The sequence below is a fragment of the Neoarius graeffei genome, chromosome 18 (assembly GCF_027579695.1).
Source record: "Neoarius graeffei isolate fNeoGra1 chromosome 18, fNeoGra1.pri, whole genome shotgun sequence".
Taxonomy (NCBI): Eukaryota; Metazoa; Chordata; class Actinopteri; order Siluriformes; family Ariidae; genus Neoarius; species Neoarius graeffei.
In genome coordinates, this window is record NC_083586.1 from 23,887,145 (window position 1) to 23,914,773 (window position 27,629).

The 27,629-nt window shown below is 46.3% G+C and overlaps 1 protein-coding gene across 5 annotated transcripts in view; it reads right to left on the bottom strand.

Moving 5' to 3' along the window:
- The window catches only part of mad1l1 (mitotic arrest deficient 1 like 1), a 115,359-nt gene extending 112,698 nt beyond the window's left edge, over positions 1-2,661 (bottom strand). For 2 of the 5 annotated variants that reach the window (XM_060898574.1, XM_060898575.1), the window contains exon 1: positions 2,457-2,661. The gene's annotated coding sequence lies outside the window, so the exon portion shown is untranslated. Of the gene's footprint in view, positions 1-2,430 lie in introns of all 5 variants that reach the window. The other 3 variants (XM_060898577.1, XM_060898576.1, XM_060898578.1) reach the window with 3 other exon arrangements.
- Between the last annotated feature and the right edge of the window lie 24,968 nt (positions 2,662-27,629).

Below are 27,629 nucleotides of genomic sequence, written 5' to 3' on the forward strand. Positions count from 1 at the left end.
TAAGTAGATTTGTTTTCAATACTCCAACGCCAAGTTTTCCAATATATCATTATTTGTTGATATTATATTATGGTGCTTTGTGTTGTTCTCATTTAATGTATTTAACAACAGTATCAAAATACTCAGGTCTTGAAATAAATGCACATTAGTCATAGCCTGGCAAGCCAGACTAAATGTGAATATTTAGTCTGGCCTCGCTCGTAGACATTTCCGACGGGTGTGGGAGGAACAACTGCTGTCTTTCAAACTGTCTCTGTGCGTATAGGCCAACGCTCTGACCAATCAGCGCAACAGTGACTGTGACGTAGTCAGAGCGACAGAAAGCAGTGGGGGAGGCCTTGAAATAAATAATTTTTCAAAATGCGTATTAATTAATAAACAGGTTCTAGATATTAAGAAGTTTGGAGATAATGACGACAAGTTTGGTGTCTGTACCACATACACTTTTTTTTTTCAAGTGTTTTTCAAGGGTTTGCTTAAACTGTTTTTGAGAGTTTTTATTTAGTGGTGTTTGGTGAAATAATTTCCCTTAAATTTAAAATAACGGGAAAATAAGAAACAATCAAAAAGTAATGTTTCAAAGCTGTTTATTAATTCTTCGTACTGCACAAACTAGCCCCATCCTTTTGGCTACGAGCGGAGCCAGCTGGTAGATCAGACTTTTGCCATAGCCGGTCGGCAAAACAGCGAAAACGTCCTCCTTGAAAAGGAATGAGCGGAGAGCCTCTTCCTGCTCATGTTTCAACGAAAACTCCAAGTCTAATTCTTCTAAAACTGATTCCAAAGCGGAGTCAAACGCGCGCTGTTCACTAGCCGTAGCCATCTTTCCTGTTGTGCTTTCTCCAGCGTCGCACAGCTTTGTCGTCACTCCTGCAAAAGCACGCCCAAAGAATCCAAACAAAAACCTTGCGTTGTGATTGGCGGGCACGATTTGATGCCCGGGGTGTTTTGTTTATATGGTGCGAGGCTAGACCCACTCGTAGGCAAAAATATTTTTGGCCGCTAGGCGGGTGGGTCTAGTTTAGGGCAATTCCATGTAAATGTCAACCTCACCATGCAAAAATAAAGCAACATGTAATACATCAAAACCACTCCCAGAGATATCACCTAGGCCTGTATTTTACAGATGTGAATAAGTTGAACCAATCTGTAACCAACCTAATATGTCACTGTCAGTCTTTCTTTCTTATAATGTAAAACCCAGGCTAAAATCAACTTTGATCATGTACAATTCTATATTATTGCCACAAGCCACAGAAATGTATGCTAAAATCCACAAAACAGCAAAACAATAGCCATCCTAAATATTATTTAAGAACTTTGATAGTTTTAGCTGATATTTAGAGAGTTTTTCAAAGGGTTATGGTGGTTAAATTGCTGATTTTCTAAACATATGCCATGTCTATTTCAGACGCGTCACATCCATAACGGAATTTCGTCACATCCATAACGCTGACTTTTCCTTCCGAAACTCTGCATGAAATACAAAATATTTTAAACAAAGATTTTTTAATATTCACCTTGGACCCCTCTATCAAACGGATATCTCCATTTCGACATTAGGTTTACAATTTCACAGAGTTTGATAAAAATGTACAGTCACCCAAGAAAAGTGATACTTTTTCTGTCACGTCCATAACGCATCTTTTATTGGCGTTTTCTGGCATGCCCTAGATGTACTATGGGAATTGTTCTTGTTCTATCACTTCTCCAGTATGGTACAGCCTTAAAATATGCAACACCTGTTTAAATACTGGGAGACAATAAAACATGCACTGGGTCATTTGTTGCCATTTTGAGTTCAAGTGTCACGTCCATAACGCTGGAATTGCTCTTTACTAGGCTACATTAGTCATGAACAATGGTACGAGTAACTACTCTCTTTTGTGTTATTTTTGACAGAAGTAAAATTCATACATGAACAAATTTTGGCGAGTTGATCTTCTGTTTGGCGAGTTACTCTGGAAGGTTAGGTAACTAGTCTGGCTGGCTGGTGAAAAAAAATATATGAATTTCTAGGCCTGTATCTGCAGAACATCTTATTTCTCCAAATGTGCACCCTGAGTGAAAAAAATGCCCAAAAGCATTTGATCTCATTGGTTAATGAGGCCCATTTTGGACCACGTGATCCTAATGCATAATATTACAGCAGTTTTTCTCAAAATTAAGCAGGGTTCTCCCCCCAATCTTTGATTTGTAATATCTCAAGAACTGATAAACATATTTTAATTCTGGAACAAGTTTGTTGTTCAGCATTCAATTCTGAATTCAATGAGACCGCTTTCATGCAATTTGGGTTGAATTTTCAGTTAGTGTGCCTATTCTGGGGAAATGTCTTCAAATAATTGCATTTACAAACTTAATATGAAGCGTCATGCACCAGTTTAATCAACAGTTATTAAATACACTTCCTCAAGTTCTGTAACTAACCGGTAAACACACACAGCGTCACTCACCACCTCAGCCGCGGTTTATAAATCCTCCACAGGACACAAAGTGCTCTTGAGTTTCGCGTTAACTTCCTGATAAACTGCTGTAAAGTTCAATAACAACTTTTGTGCATTTACTGTAAAGAATAAAATGAGAGTGAGAATTGAATCTCACCACCTAAACAACGCGCTGAATCTCCCTCCGTTTACAGCAGCGCTTCTTCTGCTACTGCTGCCATCATGCGGTGCTGCGTCACTTCCGCCCCCTAGCGGAAACCCCACGCACTGACCAACACAACTGCTGCATGATGTACACATTTTCCACCAAACTAAGGTGGGGTTTACATTAGACCGTATCAGCGGATCATCAGATTAACGTTTTTAAAACGATTAACATGCACACAGCAACACCAATACACGATTTGCGTGCACACAGCAACACCAATACACGGATACGCTCGGCTCCGCAGGCATCCTGCGCTCCAAATCACTCCGCCCTGAACAGCGAGTGCCCTCTGGAGGGTGCGCACTCCGGCCCTGCGCAGCTCACAGAGCGCGCGAGTGAAGCGCACGAGCAGTGATTCGGGACTGAGCCGCTGTGTATGTGATCTCAGTGCATATCGGGCATGCGCGTCACTTACCACTTGCAAGTGGAAGGATGGCAAGCCTAAAGACAATCATAACTACACAATGGGCAGTATTTGCATCAGTATTTGCAGTATTTTCATACTTTTATACTCTTTAATGAAAGGTGATACAAGGCGGAAGTCTGCGCCGTTTTTCAGCAGTCGCGTCACATGACCAACGCCAGCGAATCAGGAAGGTGGATGTCACAGTGACGTTGTCCAATGACGACGCCAGCTAGAGCTCAGCACAGCGTATCCGCGTATTCTCACTCACTACGTTTACATGCACATAGAGAGAATCGAATTTCTGCCGTTGCTCGACTGAAATCGAAGTTCAAAATGCCATGTATACACCTTAATTCGGCTGAAATTGAACCGAACTTGATTTCTCGGAATCGAGCTACACGACCTAGTTTATGCGATTTCTGCCGAGCTACTTTGTGCATGTATACCCTATCGAGCTAGTTGTCGAGCTACTTCCGGAAGTGACGAGTGACGAGACCACAAGCAGGAAACACAACAGCCTCGGTCGGCATGACAACAGTAGTAGCGAGCAGCAGAAGAGGTCAGGAGGAACAAACGAAGAAGAGAAAATGGCGATGTAGAGCCATGTGGGTGGAGCACAGAGGACGGCAGGACAAAGCTTCTGGTACTAATAGGCTTTTTATTGTCAGACTTTTCAGTTTAACAGCCTACTTTTATTCTTGAGAGAAGCGCGCGCGCGCGCGCTGTGTTCTAGTCCTGGGATGAGCTCTCCCCTCTGCCTCCTTAAATAGGGCGCGGTTACTGGGAAGACACACAAACACAGGTTAATTACCGTCAGGTGTAGTGATTCTGCCACTCACCTTCCCTGGCTCCGCCCTCCTGTCACAGACCGGCGCTTGACCACGCCCCCACTGCCACAGGCAAGCAGAAACGTGCACTTCTGGAGCAATGAGGAGAGAGAGTTCATGCTCATTCAGCTTAAGGAGTTGAATATATTAAAATTCATGGACGGGAGAAAAATGCGCAATGGAGAACACGGAACTGATAACTTTGTTTACACTCTTGAATAGCTCTTCTTCATGACGACAACCGGAAGTGTACCAACACGATGGGGCGTGTTGCGCCACCTGTGGCTCGGGTGCACAATGCACCTCACACAATAGCCTGATTTCAGTTGTGTGCATGTAGGATTGGATTTCTCTGGCACCCTGCTGGGACCTTCAGCTCGATTACCGACAGCAGCTCGATTTGGATGTGCATGTAAACGTAGTCAATGTTTACACGGCACCGGACCAGACACGATCTGGATTGAATACGTGGACGCTGGCGGATTCCCGTTTCCCGGCGTTTACAGTCGTTTTAATGTAAACGGACAGTGCATCCGCGAAGAAAACGAGACAGATACGGTCTAATGTAAACTTGGCCTAACACTACGTTCAGACTGCAACCTGAAACGACCCATATCCGATTTGTTGTGAAATCCGATTTTTTTGTTAGGCCGTTCACATTACCAATTATATGAGACTTGTATGCGATCTCCAATATGAACGGAAAACAACCCAAAAGTGTCCCGCATGCGCAAATTGACACGTAATAAGCACATCTACGTAATACGTAAACAAAAAAAGCGCACTCTTCAAGTTTAATGATTTCTTTTTTTTTGTTTGTTTGTTTGTTTAATTATCTGGTTAGTGTTAAAGTGTGAGGTCTCGTGTGTGTTTTTGTTCCTGAACTGAAATGAAAACGTGTAGCCTGGTAACGAGGGTTGACTCATAAATGTCTCTCTAATTTCTATATAAGTGCACTACATGTTACTAGGAAGTAATGGATTTTTAAACTCTATATAGTGCACTCGAGCTTCAGTAGGCAGTCATTTGGGATACGGCCGTTGTATTACCAAACTCTTAATTCAGGCTTAATAATTTGCACATATTTATTTTGTCATATTAATAAACTTTTTCTACATTTTTATAAATATTTATTTAGATTGTTTATAGCCAGCTGAATTCTGCAACTTCTCTCAGCGCTGGCTCAAGGTGCAGAAACACCAGCGCAGTTTGCTATGGAGATGAGGCGAGACCTGGCGATGTGGTTTTTGTGGCGGCGGCGGAACTCACACAATAATCTGATTAATGTGGGCAGCAGACTAATGAGACCGAAGGTGTCAAATTACTGGAAATTTCCAGAACAATCTTATAATCTTGTAATACAGGATGGTTTAAGTTATAAATCAGTTATAGAAACTGTTTTATTTAATCAGGCTAACAGATAAACATCCAGGTCCCTACCAAATCCACCATTAGCTTCATCAATTCTATAAAAGTCTATTTAAATTCTGAAAACTGTACAAATGTTGTTGTTTTCCACCAAAGAGGCGGGATTAGCCAACGCAGAATAGTGACGTTTGTCTCTTGTTGATGACGTGTAGGTCGCATGAATGCGACCTGTCCGGTCAGACTGCAGTCGCATGTGAAAATATCGGATATGCATCGGATTTAGGACCACATATCCAAGCGGCCTGGGTCGCATGTGAAAAAATCGGATCTGTGTCGTTCAGATTGTCAATAACAAATCGGATACAGGTCGCATATGGGCAAAAAAATCGGATATGGGTCATTTCAGGGTGCAGTCTGAACGTAGTCTAATGTGGATTATGGAAATAAACAGTGTTGGGCAAGTTGCTTCAAAACTGTTTTGCGTTATTAGTGATGCAGTGCCTAGGCACGCATAACTATTGTTCTTCTGTGTGTTTCTTCTTATTATTAGTGAAGCAGTACCTAGGCTCTCTAGAAATTTCGATTTCGAATAACCCAATAACCGTACATTGCACACAGACAAACAATATATCAAAACGTGCGGCTTGATCGGACTCGCTCGTGAAAAAATCGTCCAAAATTTCCCATTCATTTCTATGGAATTAATTGAAAAACAATGCACATTTTCAACGTTTTTCAAACCTCCGCTGCTCTGGCATGCTTTCACCTAGAGACATGATTCAAACTTTAAAACGTAGAGAAACTTCTCCTGTGTGCATCTGGCATTCAACTTTCTTTGCTAGGTTCTATACTTTTGGATCAGTCCCAGCTCAAACACCATGAACAAACCTGGAGAAATTCAGGCTTTATAATGGGTGTCTATTGCGTTACACACCAGTGTGGCTCAGGAATTTAGACTACGTTCAGATTGCACCCTGAAACGACCCATATCCGATTTTTTTGCCCATACGCGACCTGTATCCGATTTGTTATTGACAATCTGAACGACACAGATCCGATTTTTTCACATGCGACCCAGGCCGCTTGGATATGTGGTCCTAATTCCGATGCATATCTATTTTCACATGCGACTGCAGTCTGACCGGACAGGTCGCATTCATGCGACCTACACGTCAGCAACAAGAGACAAACGTCACTATTCTGCGTTGGCTAATCCCGCCTCTTTGGTGGAAAACAACAACATTTGTACAGTTTTCAGAATTTAAATAGACTTTTATAGAATTGATCAAGGGCGGCACGGTGGTGTAGTGGTTAGCGCTGTCGCCTCACAGCAAGAAGGTCCTGGGTTCGAGCCCCGGGGCCGGCGAGGGCCTTTCTGTGCGGAGTTTGCATGTTCTCCCCGTGTCCACGTGGGTTTCCTCCGGGTGCTCCGGTTTCCCCCACAGTCCAAAGACATGCAGGTTAGGTTAACTGGTGACTCTAAATTGACCGTAGGTGTGAATGTGAGTGTGAATGGTTGTCTGTGTCTATGTGTCAGCCCTGTGATGACCTGGCGACTTGTCCAGGGTGTACCCCGCCTTTCGCCCATAGTCAGCTGGGATAGGCTCCAGCTTGCCTGCGACCCTGTAGAAGGATAAAGCGGCTAGAGATAATGAGATGAGATGAGAATTGATCAAGCTAATGGTGGATTTGGTAGGGACCTGGATGTTGATCTGTTAGCCTGATTAAATAAAACAGTTTCTATAACTGATTTATAATTTAAACCATCCTGTATTACAAGATTATAAGATTGTTCTGGAAATTTCCAGTAATTTGACACCTTCGGTCTCATTAGTCTGCTGCCCACATTAATCAGATTATTGTGTGAGTTCCGCCGCCGCCACAAAAACCACATCGCCAGGTCTCGCCTCATCTCCATGCTTTACTTGCAAACCTGAAGAGTGGGCTTTTTTTTTTGTTTACGTATTACGTAGATGTGCTTATTACGTGTCAATTTGCACATGCGGGACACTTTTGGGTCATTTTCCGTTCATATTGGAGATCGCATACAAGTCTCATATAATTGGTAATGTGAACGGCCTAACAAAAAAATCGGATTTCACAACAAATTGGATATGGGTCGTTTCAGGTTGCGGTCTGAACGTAGTGATAGAGTGTAGGCAGCCTGAAAAAAAGGCTCTAACTTTCTAATTTAAACTGTGTTTTCAGCCACAATTTTCACTCTACACACATAATTTTCTCAAAAGTTGTAGTCACACTTGTCCTGATTCATACAATGTGTCTAGCTGCACGATAGGATTTACAGTTTTTGAATGAGAAGCCTGAAAGTAAGGAGAGGACAGCCGCGCTGCCCCATAGACTCCCATTATAAACGTGGCAGCACTTTTACTGCAAAATCAGAAAAGTCACTTGTTTTTAACTCGCTCTATTGTCCTCATTTTTTACACTACAGACAAAAAAAAATTAAATCAATGTGTTCAGGAGAGCCTTGTGGCGCTCAATGTGAAAGAATTTTGTGAATATCTCCTTCCGTTTTCGTGTAAATCCCCGTTGTTTGGAGGGAGCACTCTGAGAAAATCCTTCACTTTCTGTGTGACACTCACTACGTTCAGACTGCAACCTAAAACGACCCATATCCGATTTGTTGTGAAATCTGATTTTTTTGTTCGGCCGTTCACATTACCAATTATATGAGACTTGTATGCGATCTCCAATATGAACAGAAAACGACCCAAAAGTGTCCCACATGCGCAAATTGACATGTAATAAGCACATCTACGTAATACGTAAACAAAAAAAAGCGCACTCTTCAAGTTTGCAAGTAAAGCATGGAGATGAGGCGAGACCTGGCGATGTGGTTTTTGTGGCAGCGGCGGAACTCACACAATAATCTGATTAATGTGGGCAGCAGACTAATGAGACCGAAGGTGTCAAATTACTGGAAATTTCCAGAACAATCTTATAATCTTGTAATACAGGATGGTTTAAGTTATAAATCAGTTATAGAAACTGTTTTATTTAATCAGGCTAACAGATAAACATCCAGGTCCCTACCAAATCCACCATTAGCTTGATCAATTCTATAAAAGTCTATTTAAATTTTGAAAACTGTGCAAATGTTGTTGTTTTCCACCAAAGAGGTGGGATTGGCCAATGCAGAATAGTGACGTTTGTCTCTTGTTGATGACGTGTAGGTCGCATGAATGCGATCTGTCCGGTCAGACTGCAGTCGCATGTGAAAATAACAGATATGCATCGGAATTAGGACCACATATCCAAGCGGCCTGGGTCGCATGTGAAAAAATCGGATCTGTGTCGTTCAGATTGTCAATAACAAATCGGATACAGGTCGCGTATGGGCAAAAAAATCGGATATGGGTCGTTTCAGGGTGCAATCTGAACGTAGTCAGAGAGACACAGGCTTGTAGCATCAGGGCAAGTCACACATTCACACAGTACAGCTCAGCTCCAGCAATTGTGACTGCTCCGCGCACTGCATCACTCTCACAGTTTCCCCCGGAGGAATTGTCTCTAGTTTATTACTTGTTACTGTCATTTTAAAGTAATTAGTTACATTATAATATTACTGTATTTAAAATGTAAGGCATTACACTACTATTGCATTACTTTTAAGTTACTCTCACCAAAATAACTGGAAGTATGGATTTGGCTATCTAAATGTAGCTCAAGACGCTCAATTAGCTCATCACACATCCAGTGGAAGGTGATGTGGTATCTGACTGAGCTAGGCTTATGGTTAAAAACACTAGAATATAATAGCCACAGTGATGGCTCATGGCACAATACAAGGAACAATCATCGCAAGAACAGACAAAAGGTGAAAGTCTGGCAAACTGTGATAGAAATACTGTAACTTTAGGCCTATTCATATTAACATTAATTGAACTGTATTGTATTGTAATGTCTAAAGATATGACAGGATACAAAATTAGCATTTCTATGCCTTTATTGTTTTCAAGTTTACAGCATTAAGCATAGTTTATGCTTCATAAAAAAAAAAAAAAGATTAGCCCTAAGGGATATGACTCCATTTCAGAAATTTAACAAAAATGAACATATTATGGCAAATCGTAGCCTACAATAAAACTGGCCTGAAAAAAAAAACACAAGCCTTTTAAATCACATCTAGACAATGACTATTAGCTATGTGAGGCTACCCAGTCACATTTCGAAAAACAGAATTAGAAATAAAATCAAAGTGCTTTTAATGATATTGAAGTGCTTAGGCATATTAGCCCTCGAAGGAAAGGCAGCTCAATCACTTTAGTCTGACTTCCGACCAGAAAAAAAACTCAGTTATACAGGACAAAAATGTAAACAAACTGTCAGCATATCTTCAACAACATACTCCGCCACAAGTCTCCTAACCTCTTGAGGCTGAAGGAGCATCTCAGAGCGGGAGAACGTTAATTTTGGCTGCTTTGTGATTTTATCGCCACTCTCATCCTCCGCTTGCTCCCTTGCTAACTTCATGTTACTATGGCACCTCTGTAAATGCTTAGTTAAATTACTGGTGCTATTTCGGGAAGTGGACAGTTCTTTAGGTTTCGCACACAAAGTGCATTTGACTATGATGTTCTTCACATCCTTATTTTTCACAAACTTAAAGTAATGGGCGTATACCCATCTGGAGAATGTGCTATCCGACGTTAGATCAGCTGCAGGTTCACTCATCTCTCTCTTCTGTCTGACTAGCCTAAAGGAAAAGGAAGTGAAACATTTTGCACGGACGTTTCACCTCTGCTGATCTCGCGGTGATTTTGGCGAATTTGTATGAAGGAAAAAAAAATCCCACCACTTCATTCCAGGTTAAAAATGCATTGTAACGCGCGTTACTGACATTTGTACTGAGTAAAATATTACCAAATTTTTTCTGTAATGCCTTACATTACCACGTTACTGCAAAAAGCAATGCATTACAGTAATTCGTTACTTTTGTAACGCGTTACTCCCAACACTGGAAATAAAATACTGATTTACTGTTTACCCCTCCTAGAACTGCCACCTTATTGTGGTGGAGGGGTTTGTGTGCTTGAATGATCCTAGGAGCTATGTTGTCGGGGGCATTATGCCCCTGTAAGGGTTTCCCAAGGCAGACAGGTCCTAGGTGACAGGCCAGACCAAGAGCAGTTCACCAAAACCCCTAATGGAGCAACAACCAAGGACCGAGACGTTGCCCGGTATGGCACACCTGGGGCCCCACCCTGGAGCCAAGCCCAGGGTTGGGGCTCGCATGCGAGTGCTTGGTGGCCAGGCCTTTGCCCATGGGGCCCGGCCGGGCTCAGCCCAAAGAGGTGACGTGGGCCCAACCTCCTGTGGGTTCACCACCCACAGAGGTAGCAGTAGGGGGCTGGTGCAGTGTGGATTGGGTGGCAGTCGAAGGCAGGGGCCTCGACGACCTCATCCCTGGACACAGCGGCTAGCTGTTGGGACATGGAATGTCACTTCGCTGGGGGAGAAGAGCCTGAGCTTGTGCGGGAGGTTGAGAGGTACTGTCTAGAGATAGTCGGGCTCACCTCCATGCACAGCTTGGGCTCTGGAACCCGGCTCCTCGAGAGGGGCTGGACTCTCCACTTCTCTGGAGTCGCCCATGGTGAGCAGCGGCGGGCTGGTGTGAGCTTGCTTATAGCTCCCCAGCTCAGCCGCCATGTGTTGGAGTTTACCCCAGTGAACGAGAGGGTCACCAATCTGCGCCTTCGGATTGGGGAGAGGGCTCTTGCTGTTGTTTGTGCCTACGGGCCGAATAGCAGTGTAGAGTATCCGGCCTTCTTGGAGTCCCTGGGAGAGGTACTGAGGGGTGCTCAGACTGGGGACTCCATTGTGCTACTGGGGGACTTCAATGCTCACGTGGGCGACTACAGTGACACCTGGAGGGGCGTGGTTGGGAGGAACGGCCTCCCCAGTCTGAACCCGAGTGGTGTTTTGTTATTGAACTTCTGTGCTAGTCACGGTTTGTCTATAACAAACACCATGTTTGAGCATAGGGGTGTCCATAAGTGCACGTGGCACCAGGACACCTTAGGTCGGAGATCGATGATAGACTTTGTTGTCGTTTCATCTGATCTCCGGCCCTATGTCTTGGACACTCGGGTGAAGAGAGGGGCTGAGCTGTCAACTGATCACCACCTGGTGGTGAGTTGGATCCGCTGGCGGAGGAGGAAGCTGGACAGACCTGGCAGGCCCAAACGTATGGTGAGGGTCTGCTGGGAACATCTGGCCGAGCACTCTGTTGGGGAGGTCTTTAACTCCCACCTCCGGGAGAGCTTTTCCCAGCTTCCGGGGGAGATGGGGGACATTGAGTCTGAGTGGACCATGTTCTCTACCTCCATTGTGGACGCAGCTGTTCAGAGCTGTGGCCGCAAGGTTTCCGGTGCCTGTCGTGGCGGCAATCCCCGAACCCTGTGGTGGACACCGGAAGTAAGGGATGCCGTCAAGCTGAAGAAGGAGTCCTATCAGGCCATGTTGACCTCCAGGACTCCTGAGGCAGCTGACGGGTATCGGCAGGCCAGGCGTGCTGCAGCTCGGGCAGTTGCAGAGGCAAAAACTCGGAACTGGGAGGAGTTCGGGGAGGCCATGGAGAAGGACTATCGGTCGGCCTCGAAGAAATTCTGGCAAACTGTCCGGCGCCTCAGGAGGGGGAAGCAGTACCCTGCCAACACTGTTTACAGTGCGGGGGGGAGCTGTTGACCTCGACTGGGGACATTGTCGGGCGGTGGAAGGAATACTTTGAGGATCTCCTCAATCCCACCGTCATGTCTTCCATTGAGGAGACTGAGGCTGATGACTCAGAGGTGGACTCGTCCATTACCCAAGCCGAAGTCACTGAGGTGGTTTGCAAGCTCCTCGGTGGCAGGGCACCGGGGGTGGATGAGATCCGCCCTGAGTATCTCAAGTCTCTGGATGTTGTGGGGCTGTCTTGGTTGACACGCCTCTGCAACATCGTGTGGCGGTCGGGGACAGTGCCTATGGAGTGGCAGACTGGGGTGGTGGTCCCTCTTTTTAAGAAAGGGGACTGGAGAGTGTGCTCCAATTATAGGGGAATCACACTTCTCAGCCTCCCAGGGAAGGTTTACTCCAGGGTACTGGAGAGGAGAATTCGACCTATAGTCGAACCTCGGATCCAGGAGGAACAATGCGGTTTTCGTCCTGGTCGCGGAACACTGGACCAGCTCTATACCCTTCATAGGGTGCTCAAGGGTTCATGGGAGTTTGCCCAACCAGTCCACATGTGCTTTGTGGATCTGGAGAAGGCATTCGACCGTGTCCCCCGTGGTATTCTGTGGGGGGTGCTTCGGGAGTATGGGGTTCGGGGCCCTTTGCTAAGGGCTGTCCAGTCCCTGTACGAACGGAGCAAGAGTCTGGTTCACATTGCTGGCAGTAAGTCAGACCTGTTCCCGGTGCATGTTGGACTCCGGCAGGGCTGCCCTTTGTCACCAGTTCTGTTCATAATTTTTATGGACAGAATTTCTAGGCCCAGCCAGGGGCCAGAAGGAATCCTGTTTGGGAACCACAGGATTTCATCTCTGCTTTTTGCGGATGATGTTGTCCTGTTGGCTTCTTCAAACCAGGACCTCCAGCATGCACTGGGGCAGTTTGCAGTCGAGTGTGAAGCGGATGGGATGAGAATCAGCACCTCCAAGTCCGAGGCCATGGTTCTCGACCGGAAAAGGGTGGCTTGCCCTCTTCAGGTTGGTGGAGAAGTCCTGCCTCAAGTGGAGGAGTTTAAGTATCTCGGGATCTTGTTCACGAGTGAGGGAAGGATGGAGCGTGAGATCGACAGGTGGATTGTTGCAGCCTCCGCAGTGATGCGGTCGCTTTACCGGTCCGTCGTGGTGAAGGAGGAGCTGAGCCAAAAGGCGAAGCTCTCAATTTACTGGTCGATCTACGTTCCAACTCTCACCTATGGCCATGAGCTTTGGGTAATGACCGAAAGAACAAGATCGCGGATACAAGCGGCCGAAATGAGTTTTCTTCACAGGGTGGCTGGGCGCTCCCTTAGAGATAGGGTGAGAAGCACAGTCACTCAGGAGGAGCTCGGAGTAGAACCGCTGCTCCTCCACATCGAGAGGAATCAGCTGAGGTGGCTCGGGCATCTTTTTCGGATGCCTCCTGGACGCCTCCCTGGGGAGGTGTTCCAGGCATGTCCCCCTGGGAGGAGGCCCTGGGGAAGACCCAGGACACGCTGGAGGGACTATGTCTCTCGGCTGGCCTGGGAACGCCTCGGTGTTCTTCCCCAGGAGCTGGCCGAGGTGTCTGGGGAAAGGGAAGTTTGGGCTTCCATGCTTAGACTGCTGCCTCCGCGACCCGGTCCCGGATAAAGCGGAAGAAGACGAGACGAGATGAGACGAGACGAGACGAGATTTACTGTTTATAAAAACACGCACAAAACCAGACTTAATCAGGGGTAATATATAGATTTAGGCACTGCCTAAAAGCGGAGCTCCCATCTGTTTCTGGGTTGTAGAATCTTCTTATATCATAGCCAGTAGTGTTGCACGGGTCGACCCGCGGGTCAGGCTGTCCGGGTTGTTTTTTAGGAGGAAAACGTGGGTTGCAGGCAGGTTGGGTCAAAATCTCAATCATTTTACCAATTCGGGTTATGTATCAGTTCATTGGTGTGTGAGAAAATGTTCTCCCCATCTCTTCCCTGCTCTGTCTCACATGCATGCAGGCCGCACGTAAGAGACTGCATCTCCCGCCCATAAAGGCTGGCGCCCACTGGACACAGCACTTCAGATGGAATGCATCTAACTTTCTGATATTTCCATTCACAGTGCTGCCATCAAAACGTAGCAAAATGACACAATTTAGCACTACTTTAAGGCATAACAAAGACTGAAACACATTGTTTTAATGCTATTAAGATAGACATTGGCTTTGTGAACATTACTATGCAGTTAAATCACCATTTTTATCAGCCAAATATGAGCTAGATGATTGATATTGCATGAGTTACTTTTGTTTACTGATGGCAACAGCTGCTAAGGGAAGAAAAATATTATTTAAAACAAACAGTATTCTTAGCTTCAGCCTAAATGGTCAGAAATGGCAAATATATCAGAAATCAGAATCAGAAACACTTTAATTGCCAGGTATGTGGACACACACGAGGAATTTGACTCCGGTTTCACTTAGCTCTCATAGTACAAAACAGATAAAAAGCGTATACACAAAACAAACAAAACAAAACAAAATGGTGCAATAGGCGCATAGTGCAAAGTAATCCAGGGAAGTCAAGTATGAAATAGATAAATAAATATAAAGTATACAGTGTGCACAGAATGACGGTATGAGTGTGCAGATATTTTACAAGTGATATTACTGATAGATGAATCTGGATGGGCAGCACGGTGGTGTAGTGGTTAGCACTGTCGCCTGACAGCAAGAAGGTCCGGGTTCGAGCCCCGTGGCCGGCGAGGGCCTTTCTGTGTGGAGTTTGCATGTCCTCCCCGTGTCCGCGTGGGTTTCCTCCAGGTGTTCCGGTTTCCCCCACAGTCCAAAGACATGCAGGTTAAGTTAACTGGTGACTCTAAATTGACCGTAGGTGTGAATGGTTGTCTGTGTCTATGTGTCAGCCCTGTGATGACCTGGTGACTTGTCCAGGGTGTACCCCGCCTTTTGCCCGTAGTCAGCTGGGATAGGCTCCAGCTTGCCTGCGACCCTGTAGGACAGGATAAAGCGGCTAGAGATAATGAGATGAGATGAGATGAATCTGGATTTTACCTGTTCATCACAGAAAGGATTTTCCCTTTTGGTGCAATATGGTGCATAGTGCAAATATGAAATAGTAAATATAAATAAGTATAAATATAAATATAAGTAACAGTGAGCATAGAATGACAGTATGAGTGTGCAGATATTTTGCAAGTGATATTACTGATATATGAATCTGGATTTTAGCTGTTCATCACAGAGACAGCCTGAGGGAAGAAACTATTCTTCTGTCTGGTTGTTTTTGCATACAGTGATCTATATCGCCTCCCTGAGGGGAGAAGATTAAACAGATTGTGACCAGGGTGTGATGGGTCGGCAGAGATGTTACCTGCCCGTTTCCTGACTCTGGACAGGTACAGGTCTTGGATGGAGGGCAGGTTGACACCAATAATTTTCTCTGCAGACCTTATTGTCCATTACAGTCTGTTGTTCTCCTGTTTGGTGACCGATCCAAACCAAACAGTGATGGAAGAGCAAAGAACAGACTGAATGATGGCAAAGTAGAATTGTGTCAGCAGCTCCTTAGACAGGTTGAGCTTCCTGAGCTGGTGCAGAAAGTACAACCTCTGCTGAGCCTTTTTGATGATAGTGACTGTGTTGGTCTCCCACTTCAAGTCCCGAGAGATTGTGGAACCCAGAAAGCTGAAGCTTTCAACAACAGTCACAGTGTTGTTGGTAATGGTAATGGGCAGCAGAGTGGGGGGGGGGGGGGGCTCCTCCTAAAGTCCACTGTCATCTCCACAGTTTTGTGTGTGTTCAGTTCCAGATTGTTCTGACCGCACCACCAGACCAGTCGTTCAACCTCCCGTCTGTATGCAGACTCGTCACCATCTCGGATGAGGCCGATGACCGTTGTATCGTCCGCAAATTTCAGGAGTTTAACAGACGGGTCTCTTGAGGTGCAGTCATTGGTATAAAGGGAGAAGAGCAGTGGGGAGAGCACACACCCTTGGGGGGCGCCAGTGCTGATAGTCCGAGTGCTGGATATGATGCTCCCCATCCTCACCTGCTGCTTCCTGTCAGTCAGGAAGTTTGTAATCCACTGACAGGTGGAGGAGGGCACAGTGAGCTGGGTGAGCTTGGTGTGGAGGATGTCTGGAACAATGGTGTTGAATGCCAAACTGAAGTCCACGAACAGGATCCTGGCGTACGTCCCTGCAGTGTCAAGGTGTTGCAGGATGTAGTGTAGACCCATATTTATTGCATCATCCACTGACCTGTTTGCCTGGTAGGCAAACTGCAGGGGGTCCAGCAGGGGGTCTGTGATGTCCTTCAGGTATGACAACACCAGTCTCTCGAAGGACTTCATGACTACAGATGTGAGGGCAACAGGCCTGTAGTCATTCAGTCCTGTGATATTGGTTTTCTTAGGAACCGGGATTATTGTGGAGAGTTTGAAGCATGAGGGGACTTCACACAGCTCCAGGGATCTATTAAAGATCTGGGTGAAGATGGGAGCCAGCTGGTCAGCACAGACCTTCAGACAAGAGGGTGACACACCATCTGGGCCAGGTGCCTTCCTGATCTTCTGTCTGCAGAAAAGCTTACAGACATCCTCTTCACAGATCTTGAGTGCTGGTGGGGGGTCAGAGGTGGGGGGTGGCAGAATGGCAGGGGGTGTAAATGGATCTTTAATGACTGAAGGGGGGAGAGGTGTGAATGTGTCGAATCTGCAGTAAAACATATTCAGCTCATCAGCCAGTTGATGGTTCACTGCAGTGTTGGTGAATGGTCTCCTATAGATAGTTTTCACTGACCTCACGGCATTCTGGGGAACGCCCTCCAGCCGCCATCTTGTGGGGCAAACAAAACGGACCATCGCCATTACCGGCTACGTTATCTCGGACGAATTTATGAAGTTATATAGTCAGTTTTCTAAAATAAAGATCAATGTCGGCAAAATCAAGCAAACAGAAGTATATAGATACATTAGACGACATCTCACGACAACGGTATGCAGCCAAACTGGCCTTGATTGGGGGAATTGACCCCTACGAAGTGGACAAAGATGCATTTTCAAGTGACTATGCAGGGCTGCCAAAGCCTGAAACTGCCAAAGCCTGCTCCAAAGCCTGAAACTGACTTCATCAAACTTTAAAGGCTCTCTGATTTATACAACTTTATATATTCACAGCGCACTTTTTGTCGGATGCCACCTTTTTCACGGCTGAATCGCGCAGATCCGATTTTTTTTTTAGGGGGGGCGTTGGAGTGTCTGATTATAATTTCAAAGTAAATTCTGTATTAAAATTACTAAATAAGCAAATCCGTTACAGTCCATGAAACAGGAAGTATAAGGATAAGAAAAAACAGTTTAAATCGCAAAGCTGCGCACATTTGCACAGTCCTGCACACTGCTTAGGCTGCGCAAATGTGTGCAGCTTTCTGATTTAAACTGTTTTTTTCTCATCCTTATACTTCCTGTTTCATGGACTGTAACAGATTTGCTTATTTAGTAATTTTAATACAGAATTTACTTTGAAATTATAATCAGACACTCCAACGCCCCCCCCCCCCCTAAAAAAAAAATCGGATCTGCGCGATTCAGGCGGCATCCGCCAAAAGGCGCGCTGTTTGCATCCCAAACACAAATCAAATCATACAGAATAGACCTAAAATGTTTTTCAAAAATAACCCTTGTGTGAGTGAAGTGACAAGTTTCAAATAGAAATGTGACAAACGAGCGATATTAAGTGTACATTACAATGTAAACGTACACTCAGCGGTTCCAGTTAGGCATTCTCCAGAGATTGTTTACATGATGTTTTGGTTTCCAAAAACAAACTTAAACACAATTGATTGTTTATTTAAACAACTTACCACTTATAAAATGATCGGAGCAGACTTTGCTGTGTTTGGAAGGCTGATAATCCTTGCGGTTGATTCTCGCAAGCCACAGATTTCTCCTTTGTATGCTGAGTTTCTTTGTTTTCTCACCTTCGTGCTCCCGTACAGTGGGAATTCCATAAAAGCTCCACTTGACTTCATCATTTGACCTATTACGACAGCCATGAATACAACAGGTGTGCGCCATTGCTAGCTTTAAATAGCCTGCTTGGGTTCTTTTGAAGACTTTGTACTCGTGCGTTACAATGTGTGCTCAGTCACCCGTATGGTAAGCTTGACCCACAAGATGGACGCCACTAGGGAATCCCCGACTCTGTGACGTCATGTGAAAACTATCTATAGTTAGTAATGTTCTGCAGGCTTCTCCACACTGATGTCGGATCGTTTGCTGAAAGGCTGTTTTTAATCTTATCAGCATAGCTCCTCTTAGCTACTTTCACCTCCATTGTCAGTGTGCTTCTGGTCTGATTATACAGAACTCTGTCTCCACTTTTGTAGGTCTCTTCTTTGTTCTGATGAAGTTGCCTGAGTTTTGCAGTGAACCAGGGTTTATTGTTGTTGTATATGCGGAAGGTTTTGGTAGGCACACACACATCCTCACAAAAATGGATGTAAGATGTCACAGTATCAGTCAGTTCATGCAGGTCTGAGGCTGCAGCCTCAAAAACACTCCAATCAGTGCAGTCAAAGCAGGCTTGTAGTTCCACTTTGGCCTCATCGGACCATCTCCTCACCGTCTTAACTACAGGCTTAGCAGATTTCAGCTTCTGCCTATAGGACGGGATAAGATGAACAATGCAGTGATCAGATAGTCTGCACGTGTTAGGGTTTTGCTGGGATTCGAACCTGGTTCGCTGGTGTGATAATCCAGCAAACCCCCACTAGGCCACTAGGGGTATGACTCAAGTGCAGAGGCGTGAGGTGGAAGTAGAAAAGTATCATCTCATCTCATTATCTCTAGCCGCTTTATCCTTCTACAGGGTCGCAGGCAAGCTGGAGCCTATCCCAGCTGACTACAGGCGAAAGGCGGGGTACACCCTGGACAAGTCGCCAGGTCATCACAGGGCTGACACAAAGACACAGACAACCATTCACACTCACATTCACACCTACGGTCAATTTAGAGTCACCAGTTAACCTAACCTGCATGTCTTTGGACTGTGGGGGAAACCGGAGCACCCGGAGGAAACCCACGCGGACACGGGGAGAACATGCAAACTCCGCACAGAAAGGCCCTCGCCGGCCATGGGGCTTGAACCCAGGACCTTCTTGCTGTGAGGCGACAGCGCTAACCACTACACCACCATGCCGCCCATTAATTATTCTAAAAAAAAAAATCTGTTAAAAAGAACAAAAAGTGTAACAGTAGGCGTGAGAGCACAGACACTGGAGACTCCTTCCTGCTCTACACAAATTAACCGGCGCAGCGCACAGTGCGTGTTGTGTAGTATGTACGGTGTGGTGCGAGTGGTGTGTGTAGCTCACTTGCTGCTCAGAGTGCAGTTGTGCTGTTTGAGACTCAGCTCTCTCTGCTGGATCTGCATCACTTCCCTGGACAAATCCTCTGGCTTCCTGTGAACAAAATGACTTGATCTTATTTCAGGTGATGCACTACAGAGGAACAACACACACAACAGAAATGTTCAGAAAATCTCACACAAACTAACAGACTTCCCTGAACCTCATTATGGCTCGCCTTTACCTCTCAATCCAGAGCATCAAACTCGATATTAAATTATCCCTCAACCAATCAACACACACTACTGCTTAGTGTCATCACATCATCCTCCCATAAACAAAGAGCTGTGATTCATGAGTTAACTGCAGCAGAACACGGTGACACACCGCCCAGAAAAGTATCAAAAACAGTTTATTTACACTATGTACAATCCAAGGGAAAAAACAAAAAGAATAATCTAAAGCTCAGAAGATAAACAAAAATAAAATATCCCAAGGTTCAAAGTCCAAAATCCAAATAAGAAAAAAGGCAAAAACTCAAACGCTCAGAAGATCAAAAAGGTCAAAAACAAAATCCACAAAGTCCAAAAGAAAGAATCAAAAACCAAGAATATAAAGACACAGGCAAGGTACATGGGACAGAGGGAACTAGCACTAACAGCAAAAAATAGGAAAAAGACTCCGTGACAAGGGAACAAACAGAGGGGTATTTATACACACACTAATTAAGGAACAAGGCGGGGCAGGAAACAGGCAATGAAGACAAACACAAAAACACAGTGGCGGCCTCTAGAGGCCAAAACAAACATGACAAGATGGAAATAACAGCGGCCTCTAGAGGCCAAAACAGTCCCAGTCCTAACAGGACCCCCCCCCCCCCCCCCAGGAGCGTCTCCTGACGTTCCCAGGGCGATCCGGATGGGCCGAATGGAAGTCCCGGCATAGTCTTTTATCTAGAATGTCCCGGGTGGGGACCCAACAGCGTTCCTCAGGGCCATAGCCCTCCCAATCAACTAGATATTGAAGCCCATCGCGGACCCGGCGGGAGTCAAGCAGGCGATGCACAGTGAACACAGTCTGACCCTGGGGGGTGTGGGGGGTTACTAGGGGCAGGGGCATACGTGGACGTCAGTACGGGCCGCAACAGGGAAACATGGAATGTGGGGTTGATCCTCAGAGTCCGGGGCATCTGGAGCCAGTAGGTGACAGGGTTCACCCTGCGCACCACCTTGAAGGGGCCAATGTAGTGAGGAGCAAGCTTGCAGTTCTCCACCCGCAGCGGAAGGTCCTTAGTGGACAGCCAAACCCGCTGCCCAGGGCGGAAAGCGTGGGCAGGTCTTCTATGGCAGTTGGCCTGAGTCTGGTTGGTTCTGGAGGTCTGGATGAGGGTCTTCCTGACCTTGCTCCAGGTCTTGCGACACCGTCTCACATATTGGTTGACCGAGGGCACCCCCGCGTCCTCCTCCTGGTCCGGGAAAAGAGGTGGCTGGAACCCGAATTGGCACTGGAATGGCGACAGCTTGGTGGCCGATGACTGCAGGGTGTTGTGGGCGTACTCTGCCCATGGCAGCCAGGTGCTCCACGATGTTGGGTTATCCATAGCCAGGCCTCGCAGGGTGGTTTCCAGGTCCTGGTTGAGCCTCTCCGTCTGGCCATTGGACTGTGGGTGAAACCCAGAGGAGAGGCTGGCAGTGGCTCCGATGACCTTGCAGAACCCGTGCCACACTTGGGAGGAGAACTGGGGCCCTCAGTCTGAGACGATGTCCTGCGGGAGACCAAAGACTCGGAAGACATGAGTGAATAATAGTTTAGCAGTTTCAAGAGCAGAAGGGAGCTTGCACAGTGGTAAAAAGCGGCAGGCCTTGGAGAATCTGTCAACTATGACCAATATGACAGTGTTACCTTGTGACTCAGGGAGACCCGTGATGAAGTCGACTGCCACGTGGGACCAGGGACACCGGGGAATGGTCAGAGGATGCAGGAGACCCTGGGGGTGCTGTCGTGGGTTCTTGCTTCTGGTGCACACTTCGCAGGAAAGGACGAATGACCTCACTTCCTTCTCCATGCTAGGCCACCAGAAGCGCCTTCTCAAAAAGTCCAGGGTCCTTCGAGCTCCTGGGTGGGCGGTGAGAGGGGACGAGTGACCCCACTGGAGAACCTTGGCCCGGGCTTGATGTGGGACATACAAGAGGCCTGGTGGCCCCGTCCCAGGACCGGGGTCCTGGCGTTGGGCTCATCGGATGGCCTCCTCAATACCCCAACGGACAGGGGCCACAATCCGGGACACAGGAATAATAGGCCCGACTTCACTCTCCCTGTTAGTGGCAGAGAACAGCCTGGACAGTGCGTCAGGTTTGGTGTTCTTGGAGCCAGGGCAGTACGACAGGGTGAAGTCAAACCGACTGAAAAACAGGGCCCACCTAGCCTGTCGTGGGTTCAGTCTCTTGGCTTGCTGGAGGTACTCCAGGTTCTTGTGGTCCATCCAAACCAGGAATGGATGTTGCGCTCCCTCCAGCCAGTGCCTCCACTCCTCAAGGGCCAGTTTGACCGCTAGCAGTTCTCGATCCCCCACATCGTACCGGGACTCCGCAGGACTCAGGCGGTGGGAGAAGTAAGCACAGGGGTGCAGCTTTCCTTCCGAACGTTGAGAGAGCACCGCGCCGACACCACTGTCTGAGGCGTTCACCTCCACGATGAATGGTTGGGAGGTGTCCGGGAGGACCAGAATGGGTGCCGTGCAGAAGCGGTCCTTGAGGTCTTTGAACACCTTTTCCGCCTGAGGAGACCAGACATAAGATCCACCTGTCCCTTTGGTGAGGTCCGACATGGGTGCTGCTACAGAACTAAAGTTCCTGATAAATTTGCGGTAGAAGTTAGCAAATCCTAAGAACCGCTGAACCTCTTTGACGGATTTGGGAGTGGGCCAGTCCCGGACGGCCAGGGTCTTGGCTGGGTCCATTTGGAGTTGGCCTATCCATACAATAAAACCCAGAAAGGAGACCTCGGGAACATGAAATTCGCATTTCTGGGCCTTGGCGAACAGATTGTTCTGTAGCAGCCTCTGGAGAACCTGGCGGACATGGTGACGGTGCTCCTGCACAGTCTTGGTAAAGATAAGGATGTCATCGAGGTAGACAAAAACGTACAGGTTAATCATGTCCCTCAAGACGTCGTTGATTCGGGCCTGAAAAACAGCTGGTGCGTTGGTGAGTCCGAAGGGCATCACCTGGTATTCGTAGTGCCCAGACGGGGTGTTGAAGGCAGTCTTCCACTCGTCTCCCTGTCGGATACGGATAAGGTGGTATGTGTTCCATAGGTCCAACTTGGTGAAGACGGTGGCGCCTTGGAGCAGGTCGAATGCTGTGGACATCAGCGGAAGGGGATATTGGTTGCGCACAGTGATCTTGTTCAGGCCCCTGTAGTCAATACATGGTCGGAGCCCCCCATCCTTCTTTCCGACAAAGAAGAAGCCGGCACCAGCGGGTGAGGTGGAGGGTCGAATGAACCCAGAGACCAGGGTGTCTTTGAGGTATTCCTCCATGATATGAGCAGGAGCGGATGGTGGAACAGAATCAGGCAGAGGAGATGGGGGCAGAGAAGTCAGCTGTGCCAGGGTTTTCCCAATCTGCTGAAGCAGTACCTCGTGGCGAGTAAGGGTCTCACGTTGGCTTGCAAGAGTCCATCCATGAGTGTCCATTGTGGATCCGAGGTGTGTTAACGCAGCCATCATTCCCTGAAGGTTGGCTGGGTAGACAGATGAAGCAGCCTCTGCTGAGTCGGTCATGATGGAGTCTTTCTGTTAGGGTTTTGCTGGGATTCGAACCTGATTCACTGGTGTGATAATCCAGCAAACCCCCATTAGGCCACTAGGGGGATGACTCAAGTGCAGAGGCGTGAGGCAGAAGTAGAAAAGTATCAAAAACAGTTTATTTACACTATGTACAATCCAAGGGAAAAAACAAAAAGAATAATCCAAAGCTCAGAAGATAAACAAAAATAAAATATCCTAAGGTTCAAAGTCCAAAATCCAAATAAGAAAAAAGGCAAAAACTCAAACGCTCAGAAGATCAAAAAGGTCAAAAACAAAATCCACAAAGTCCAAAAGAAAGAAGCAAAAACCAAGAATACAAAGACACAGGCAAGGTACATGGGACAGAGGGAACTAGCACTAACAGCAAAAAATAGGAAAAAGACTCCGTGACAAGGGAAAAAGCAGAGGGGTATTTATACACACACTAATTAAGGAACAGAGCGGGGCAGGAAACAGGCAATGAAGACAAACACAAAAACACAGTGGTGGCCTCTAGAGGCCAAAACAAACATGACAAGATGGAAATAACAGCGGCCTCTAGAGGCCAAAACAGTCCCAGTCCTAACAGCACGGGGGACAGAGTGGTACGAGTCCTTTAAAACAGTGTAACAATGGTCCAGAGTGTTAATGTCCCTGGTGGGACACTTAGGCCCTGTCCACACGGCAACGGATTCAGGTGAATCCGATAAAATTTTTTATCGTTTCGGCCTGGCGTCCACACGGCACCGGCATTTTGGGTGCCCCAAAACGATATTTTTGAGAACGGGTTCCAGAGTGGAAAAATCTGGCAACGGCGCCATTGCGAAGTCGTCTGGATGAGTAGAATGGATTTGTTTACGATGACGTCACAACCACATGACTAGAACAAGCAGCACTCACTCATTCATGCCGGGTAGAAGAAGGGGTTTATGCACATGCGTCCTACTTCTTCTATTGTTCTGGTGTCTCCGATGGGACCGTCTTACAGCGCACGTAGAGGTGTGGCATGTGTACTGCATCGTTTTCAGCAAGCATTGCGTTGCCATATGTATCTGATATTTTACTGATCCGTTGCCCATGTGGACGCGATATTTTTTTTTACCCGCTAAAAAAAAAATCTCGTTGCCGTTGTCGTGTGGATGTAGCCTTAATGTGCTACAAATGTAATACATTTGTTTTGGCAGTTTGTGGCTGAGGTTTGCTCTGTTAAAGTCCCCCAAAACAATGAGCAAAGAGTCCGGGTGTTTTTTCTCCACGTTGTTTATCTGGTCAGCCAGGTGTTGTAACGCCTCAGTAACACACGCCTAAGGGAGGATGTAAACTCCAACCAGAATAAACAAGGAAAACTCTTGCGGAGCATAAAACGGTTTGCAGTTTATGAATAATGACTCCAGATGAGGACTGCATGATTTGTTTAGAACCATGACATCAGTACACCAACCTTCGTTAATATAAAAGCAGATTCCACCTCCCCTCGTTTTCCCCGTGAGCTCCGTTTCGCGGTCCGCTCGGTGCAGGTGAAATCCAGGCAGGTGGAGAGAAGTGTCCGGGATGTGCTCACCGAGCCAGGTTTCAGTGAAGCACAAGGCAGCAGATCTGTTAAAATCCGTGTTGATTGTGTTGAGGAGCAGCAGTTCATCCATCTTATTGGCCAGAGAGTGGACATTAGCCAGGTGAATAGACGGGAGCGAAGTGTGAAACCCCCGCTGCCACAGCCTGACGAGCGTGCCAGCTCGCTTCCCCCGGTGTCTCTGGCATCCTCGGTGTAATCCATAGAGAGCTGCTGCTCCTCCAACAAGTAGCTCTGGAAAACTTTTCAGATCAATGAAAGCAGATGAAAAACTTTACTGGTGGTTATTCCAATGTTTATAAGTTCTTCTCTGGAGTATGTGACCAGCGAAGGAGCGCAAAAAACACAACAACTACACAAAAATATAGAAAGTACGAGACAGCGAAGTACTGAAGCACCCATCCACGGCACCATCTTGGATGTGATACATGAATTTGTTAGAAAACCAAGCCATTTCTATGGGCTTGACACGCAGGTTTTAGAACAGTTTTCTAAACCTCTGCAGCAGACGCGCGACTGACATTTCCAGTGGGCTTTGCTCCATTAAAAACAATGGAGTTCTTAATTTTTGGAGGTATCACCAATTTGAATATCCTCTACTCGCCATGCTGGCTAAAGCGGTTCTTTGCATTCCAGCAACGAGCGCATCCAGTGAGCGGGCCTTCAGCTCGGCTGGTCGTGTCCTGGACGCACGCCGTAACGGATTAAATCCTGACACTGTTGTTAGGGCCCGAGCACCGAACGGTGTGAAGACCCTATTGTTTTTCAAAGGATTATTATTAGGGCCCGAGCACCGTACGGTGCGAAGACCCTATTGTTTTTCGAAGGATTATTATTATTAGGGCCCGAGCACCGAACGGTGTGAAGACCCTATTGTTTTTCGAAGGATTTTTTTTTTCTGTCATGCTTGGCCTTATTTGAGGCATTTCCCATGCACAAAAACTCATGAAATTTGATACACACATCAGTCATTGTCACCCCTACTCAGCCACAGACTTTTGGCCCCGGGCATGGCCCAGGGACTTCATAGCGTCCCTTTTCCATTTCCCATTGAAATGAATGGGTAGAACTTTGGAATGATGATGTCATAAGGCCATTTGGAGTGAAATTACACGTGGTAATTTTTAACATACTCCTCCTAGATGGTTCATCAAATTCATGTCAAACTTGGCAAACATGATGCCAAGATATTGCTGAAGTTGAATTGCTAAGGGATTTTTGATATGTTGTAATATGTTGAAATATTATAACATATAATATGCCAAGATATTGCTGAATGTTGAACTTGATATCTTGTAATATGATTCTGATACTCTTTAGCTGTTATGGGCCTGTGTGGTATAGCGCCACCAACTGGCCAAGGAAAGAATAGGGTTTTGAATATGTGTGTTTTGACACATGATTAATTTTAACATGCTCCTCCTAAACGGTTCATGATATTCATGTGAAATTTGTTATATGTGATGCGAAGATGTCGCTGATATTAAATTGCAAAGGGATTTTTGATATCTTGTAATCTGTTGAAATGCCCTTATGATTTTAATATCTTGCCACATAAACAGGAAATGTGTCAGAAAGCCATAGTGCATTGACTGTATGGTCAGACACTTCTTACTTCAATAGATATTATGATTATTATGATAACCTGACACCCAATGGGCCTGCCTGTTATAGCGCCACCACCTGGCCAAGCAGGAAATGTGCCAGAAATTGGCAATACCTTAACTGATTGATCTGACACTTTACAAAATATTGTGTATTATGATTGTGATGATATTCACATGTGTAATTCAGATGCTTAGCACAGCGCCACCATCTGGCCAAGCAGGAAATGGGGAAAAATGTTCAATTCATTGATGGATTGATCTGAAACTTTACAAAACATTGGATATCATGAGTCTGATGATATAACATATGCAATTCTGTGCACACTCATACACACACAGTCGTATGCATATTTATGCATACACACATACACTCACAAGCATGCACTCACATGCACACGCAACATCTATGAGCACACTCTCTCTTTTTCACACACACACTTTCTCTCTCTCTCTCTCTCGCTCTCTCTCTCCCTCTGACAAACAGACACACACACACACACACACACACACACAATAATAGCGGAGTTCCAGCAGAGCACCATACCTAAGAAAAAACGGTAAACCCATCGAGTCAATTTTTTGTGGTTTGTCCGTGTACATGTACCACCAGTCATAGACACCGCCTAGTGGTCAGTGTTAGTAATTACCAGTCATACACACCGCCTAGCGGCACGGTGGTGTAGTGGTTAGTGCTGTCACCTCACAGCAAGAAGGTCTTGGGTTCGAGCCCTGTGGCTGGCGAGGGCCTTTCTGTGTGGAGTTTGCATGTTCTCCCCGTGTCCGCGTGGGTTTCCTCCGGGTGCTCCGGTTTCCCCCATAGTCCAAAGACATGCAGGTTAGATTAACTGGTGACTCTAAATTGACCATAGGTGTGAATGTGAGTGTGAATGGTTGTCTGTGTCTATGTGTCAGCCCTGTGATGACCTGGCGACTTGTCCAGGGTGTACCCCGCCTTTCACCCGTAGTCAGCTGGGATAGGCTCCAGCTTGCCTGCGACCCTGTAGAACAGGATATAGCGGCTAGAGATAATGAGATGAGATGAGATGAGACACACCACCTAGTGGCCAGTGCTAGCCAGTAAAGAAATAAAACAAAAGAGACTGGCTAGGATATAAGAAAATTCTACAACCCAGAAACAGATGGGAGCGCCGCTTTTAGGCAGTGGCTAAATCTATATATTAGTGACCTGCCATCATTGTGCATTTTCTTGCAGACATATGAAAACTCTGCATGTACACACACACACACACACACTGCAGACACAGGAAAGCTAAGATGACTTAAGATTACAGCGTGAGATAGAGATAAGGAGGAGACACATGTATAGATTTATACATATATAAGTGTACATTTTCACACCACAGAA